The 6,360-nt window shown below is 33.5% G+C and overlaps 1 non-coding gene across 1 annotated transcript; it reads left to right on the top strand.

The window, feature by feature from the left end:
* Positions 1–1,101: 1,101 nt before the first annotated feature.
* On the top strand, positions 1,102–1,174 carry Trnak-uuu (transfer RNA lysine (anticodon UUU)). The gene has a single exon. It is a non-coding gene; the product is annotated as a tRNA-Lys (tRNA).
* The last annotated feature ends 5,186 nt before the right edge of the window (positions 1,175–6,360 follow it).

Below are 6,360 nucleotides of genomic sequence, written 5' to 3'. Positions count from 1 at the left end.
TTTAATACTTCACAAGGGTTCAAAATGACCAATTTTAAGCAATATAGGTATAGCACATGTGAATACGGGGAATGAAAGAGGAGGGAAGCAGCTATTTTGATTAATAAACGTAGTTCTATGTGGTACAAAAAGTCACCAAATTTTAAACAGCTGTCATAATATACACACTTGTTTTTGGACTTGAAATTGAAAAACCGTCAATATGACCGCCTTCGTCAATCTAGTGTTAACATCCGGTTGTCTATCGTGTGGAGATTTCAACAGGAGATGTTATTTTGAATACCCGGTATTTCGGCAACTGCCACTTGAAGCTACGCCGTTACTTAAATTGTTGCGAACTTTTATCTAAAAATTTCAGTTTATTTAAATACCAAAATAACACCTGGTGGTGGAAAATTTTGTATATCTTGTGAAGGGGGTTCCAAGAAGAAAATGATTTGAAATTCGTCGATATTTCAGTATTTAATTTTTTGATATTAGACAAGTAGGCTCAATGACATTACAATAAATAAAATGAAACACCTCTTATTACACTTCCAAGAACTTAGCATTTTCTTACATAAACACATTACACTCCCTTAATACTTATTCGTGTTATCGGTCATAGTAGCTCATATTATAAACAAATAATGAACAAAAATTTAAAACGCTTCAAACAAGGTGTTTACCAACAAAAAAAGAAAAAAAACTATGACAACAACATCTCTAACGAGCTGTAAAACTTGACAGTCCAATTGTGATACGTTCCAGCCGTAACAACAACAAATCATTGAACGCACATAATTACACATGTTTGTATATACGTGTTCCCCATTATCTTCCGATCTACTCATAGTAACAACATATTAAATTTCTGTTATCACACATTAAACGATTCATATCATCGATCGGTATTTTTTGTATTGTTTTTTTTTATAGTTTTTTGTTGTTGTTGTAAATTTGTTATTACACATTCTGTTAGACATCATATCAGCAACAACAATTTTATGACATATGTTTTTTAATAGAATAAACTTCCATAGCAGAATATTTAATTAGGCAATTCTGACACAATTAATTATCGATATCTGAATACGTTGACTTGAATGGCTATTAATATGTGCCCGGGTAGCTCAGTCGGTAGAGCATTGGACTTTTAATCCAAGGGTCCAGGGTTCAAGTCCCTGCTCGGGCGAGTTCAATTTTTTTTTATTTATTATTCATTAATATATATAATTTTTTTTTATATATAGTAACATTAGGTTAATTTATAAATTAATATATAAAGTAAGAAAATAAAACTATAAAACAAATACTGAATTTTGTTTAAGCTGAAGTCAAAAAATGTAAATAGAACAAAAAATAGAACTTTTTCTATAAATAAAAAAAAAATAAAAAAAAATTCTAAATTACAAATTATAAACAATAAAAATTACTAATACGAAGGCTACTATAATCAGCATGATTTCGAAGCAATTTTTCCACTTTGATTAAAGTCGTTCGGAACGTGATTTTAAACAGCTGACCATAAATTTTTGCTTGATGTACGGGAATCCAAAGAAGTCATTGGATTCCAAGTTAGTCTGCACGACGGATAACCAATCATTTTCACTGGTCAAAAATACCAGTTATAGAGTATAGTGAATCCACGGTCCTTGTTAGTTTTTCGACTTAACCCTAAGACTTCTGACAACAAATTTGTAGGGTACTCCTCAGGATTTAAATCTTAAGTTGCTCATCGGAACAGTCGCTTCCGTATGAAAAGTTTTGCAAAAGTAACATGTGACAACCTGTTCGAAGCCTCTTCCACGAGCAATAATTTTCGTTGTTTTTAGTTGATTTGGGCGGCTGATTCGTCCGGTACGGATTTTTTTTAATTCTACTTTCTTGAATATACGTCTTTAGAAAAAAAACAAATATACAACGAATTTGTGTCTGAAGTCATTGAAAAAAAAATATTTACCAAAATCTGATTTCTGATTGGGAAAAAGATACAAAATGCCACCCAGTCTGAAGTTCTTAAAAACAAGACATTGGAAAAATCCAGGTCAGGTTTTTAAAATCCCTTGAAAAAATGCCTAACATTTCACACCCTATACGCTGAGTTGGAGAATAAAAATGCCAAAAATCGATTGGGAGTTTTAAATGGAGGATATTCCATGGTAAATTGCGAAATGCAAAAAAGCAGACCTGAGTGTCTAGGTTGCAAAATTGCGTTAGGGTCTTGATAATACCGGAAATTACGTGTGACCTTTGTGTGGGGGATATGTAGAAAGATATTAGAAATACTCCTTAAAAAGCCTCGGAATGGCAAAGTAAAACAACTTCGTAATAATAAAATAAAATTACTTCGGTTAGAAACTCCGCCTAGAACCATCAAAATGCCTATACAGAAGCTGCATCTTTATTTGGGGGCTGGGGGCAAAGATGGACAGACATTTAACATTTTTGCAATGAGAATTCTAAATATAGTCTTGTCTGATGAATTACATGTTTGAAATCCTCATAATACCCTATAATTGGTGGTATCATTTTATGGAGACTAAACCCGATCATGGACCCTTGAAGGTAATTTTGGGTAAGAAAGATTTCCCAACTAAATGGTAAGTAAAACCAGAGAGCGGGGCTTTATAGTCGGACGGGGCCGACCATATGTTGCCCTACACAACTTCCACTGAGCGCTCAGTTTCTACGGATCTAAATTTCGATCTATATTTCGCTATATTTCCACTATCTGTACAGATTGACATCTGTCAACTGTTCTCTGCGACATTATTTAACCAGCTAACTATCATCAAGGCAGTCATTTTAATTTGTTGGCCAGATCGCCTTCCCCATGGAAAATCTGTTTTGTTCGTCTTACAATTGTGTCCTCTAGACAGACTATTTATTTTTATTTATTCCCTATATATATATATATATATATCCCCAATCGATCATTACCCAAAACAATGGGGGTCTTTTTGGTTTATAATTGTTGCCTGTATCGTTTTTAAAAATTATAATACAGACGGACACGCATGTCTAGATCCAGTCAGTCAAGATATGATATCATCGGTGTATTAAATGGTGGGTCTAGGACCAATATTTCGCGGCGTTGGAAACTCTTGGGACCAAACATAGCTATAATATCCTAACAATATAGAAGAGCAGGATATTGTTAAATCCATGAGATTGACAATCAAAAATCTACTATAGGGACATTAATAGAAGGATAATTATTGGTAAAAGGATTTGACACCCAATGAAAATCCAAAGTAACTATTTTGTTGAAAACGCTACCACTATACTAAAACTTGGTGTGAATATCAATAACTTTTCTTATGTAAAAAAACCCAAAAATTAAATTACTGCCATTTTGGTTGAAAATGGGCATAACCTTCCCTATATGCCGAAATTTGGGAAGTATTTTTTTATAATTTTTATATAAGGGCAACCCTTTATGGAGAAATAATAATTTTATGGGCGACTTGACAACAAATAATAATCCAAAAAATATTAAATATTAAGTTTGACCCGATTCGGTTATACAATATGCCTAAAATCCCCAAAATACTTCGGAAATCAGTTAATATTGATAATTTTTGGTAGGAAAATTGTTTACCTAAAGAGTATTCAAAATATTAAATTACGGTCAATTAAGTTGAAAACCCAATCCAAATGCCCAGGCTCCCCACAATACATGAATTTCAGGGATATCGAATGCTATGCTAAGAAGTAAAATTTTAACAGAGCGTTTTAACAGCCAATGACAATCCAAATACGTGACACATTTTATACAACCTTTATCTAAATGTGAATATGAAATTTTCAATTTTTAAATTTTCGCATAGAATAGTCCTGGTTTGATTTCTAGTTGAGGTCTTAATATGGACAATTATTACTCTTAATTTGTCATATATCAACAAAGGTTATATTAAATTTATAACTTCAGTAATTTAATTATTTTAACCAAAAAACGCATACTCCATCATTATCTTAACCCAATTTATTCCATCATTTGCCACGATAACTTACATTATTAACCTTTCACATAAACACAACAAACAAATAAATGAATATGTACTTCAAGAAGTAATAACAAAAGCCGAAAGCCTTCAATAACAAAATAACAAATAAATAACAATAATAACAAAAGCCGAAAGCCTGCACCCTCTCTGGCCCCTAATGCAAAGAAATAAAAATCTATAAAAAAACTCTACAGCATACAAGTTCATCATCATATACTACAAAAAATGTTGCATATTTTAAGGCATAACAGAAAACTAACTCTATATGCATACACATATTCGAGTCTACTTATTTTCCCCATCTTTCTCGTTCATCTCCTTCTTCTTCTTCTTTACATAAGATTTACGCTTGTTAAAATACCTTGACATAAATTATCGTTAGTAAATCATGTCTTAAAATAAGAAAAATATTTTCTTTAACACAACGAACACAGAACAACATATAAACCTTATTATCCACATCGCTAAAGGTGCCACACTGAGGGAGAAAAAAAAGAAATGAGATAACAACAAAAATTCAAAGAGTAATAAAAAATGAAGAAAAACCCATAACAAAAACAAAATAAAAATGCCACCATTTATAGCTGAAGCAGCAACAGCAAACAACCAGACCAGATCTTATGAAGCATAAACAGCAACAGAAGCCACAGCAACTTCATCATCTTCAGCCGAGTCATCTTCATTGCAGTCAGCCAGCCAGCCACTACCACCGTTTATTGTCAGCAGCCTCATTATGATGGCAAAAGGTAAGGTAATGGTAAAATTTCTGCTGGCTGGGCTTAACAACCTACAGCCAACCAACCACTTCAAGAACAGATCCTAGACCAGAACATATACATCATAGCCAGATTCAAGTGTGTTCGTGTGAATGTGTGTGTGTTTTGTAATAAATGTTGAAAAACAGTGGTTACATAGATGACAGTTATTATCGGGATGCAATCAGTGGTTTATGTTATTAATTCAAAGGGTTCGAACAATGCTGACAAATACTCAACACTGCATTATCAAAACGGCATTACGGAACCTTTGGGGTAAAAAACCCTTTGCAGAAATCTGTCGGTATATGTTGCTCTCCTCACATAGCCTTCATATAAATGTTCAGACCTATTTTTAAGGGTTTCAAAGTAAAAGGATCACTTCGCATAATACTGTTAGTATTAGTCTCTGTTTGGCAAGCAACTCAAAAGCAAGGGCACCTCCCGCCCGTGCTACTATATGTTTCTTAAGCATGGGTACTTGCGCAAGCAGATGAGGCAGCTCTTGTAGTGTTTGAGAGAAAATTTCTCCAAAGGATCTATGGGCCGATCTGCGTTGACGGTGAATATCGTCGTTGAACGAACCATGAGTTGTACCAGCTATTCTCGACATTGGAAAGACCAAGTGGAATACAACATTGACAAAACTGCTCAAAACTGCTATGAAATTAAGTAAGTAAGTCTCTGTTTGGCATATCCCAAATAGAAGAGTACCGCTCTATTCAGCATTTTCCGAACGAAGTGACATTCTGGGTTTTTGGACGGAAAAAACGATTTTAGCAAAAAATTATCAGAATAAGTTCCGAATAGCCCTAACATAAAATGGTCCTAAAATCATTTTCAAGGGGGCGCATTCCTAATTTGTCAGTATTGCTCCAGGTTTGGAATAGCCCTATATATAAAGGTTAACCAGATCCTTCGCAGAACTTTGTAGGTATATATCTATGTTTATCACTTTGTATGTATAGCTTTCATGTATATTTTCGTCCAATTTTAGGTAAATAGTGCACCAAAGTCCCTATATATCTTCCGATTTGCACGAAATTTGACATAGCATACTGAATTATGTCGAGAACGATGTGTGATAATTTTCATGAATATCGGTTCAGATTTAGATATAGCTGTCATATATATTTTCGTCCGATTTTAGGTATATAGTGCACCAAAGTCCCTTTATATACATCGATTTGCACGAAATTTTGCACAGCATACTGTATTAAGTCTAGAACGATGAGTGTTAAGATTCGAAAAAATCAGATCAGGGTTAGACATAACTCCCGTATATATTTTCGTCCGATTTTATTTAAATGGTGCACCAAATTCCCTACATATCTTTCGATTTGTTCGAAATTTTGGCATAACGTATTGAATTGAGTCTAGAATGATGCGTGCTAAGTTTCATGAAAATTGGTTCAGATTTAGATATAGCTCACCTATATATATTTTCGGCCGATTTAATGAAAATTTTGCACTAAAGGCCCAATGTTTGGTATAACCTAACGTGTGTCTAGTTTTCTTGAAATCGATTCAGATTTTAATATAGATTTTAAGTAAATGGTGCACTAAAGACTCATAGCTAGGCCATTTGACACATCGTACTGAAATTAATATAAATT

This window comes from Musca vetustissima, unplaced genomic scaffold (genome assembly GCF_032173495.1).
Source record: "Musca vetustissima isolate MV318-11 ecotype Yass unplaced genomic scaffold, APGP_CSIRO_Mvet_v1 utg22257, whole genome shotgun sequence".
Lineage (NCBI taxonomy): Eukaryota > Metazoa > Arthropoda > Insecta > Diptera > Muscidae > Musca > Musca vetustissima.
The sequence above is the reverse complement of the archived record's forward strand: the minus strand, read 5'-3'. Positions and strand labels throughout refer to the sequence as shown.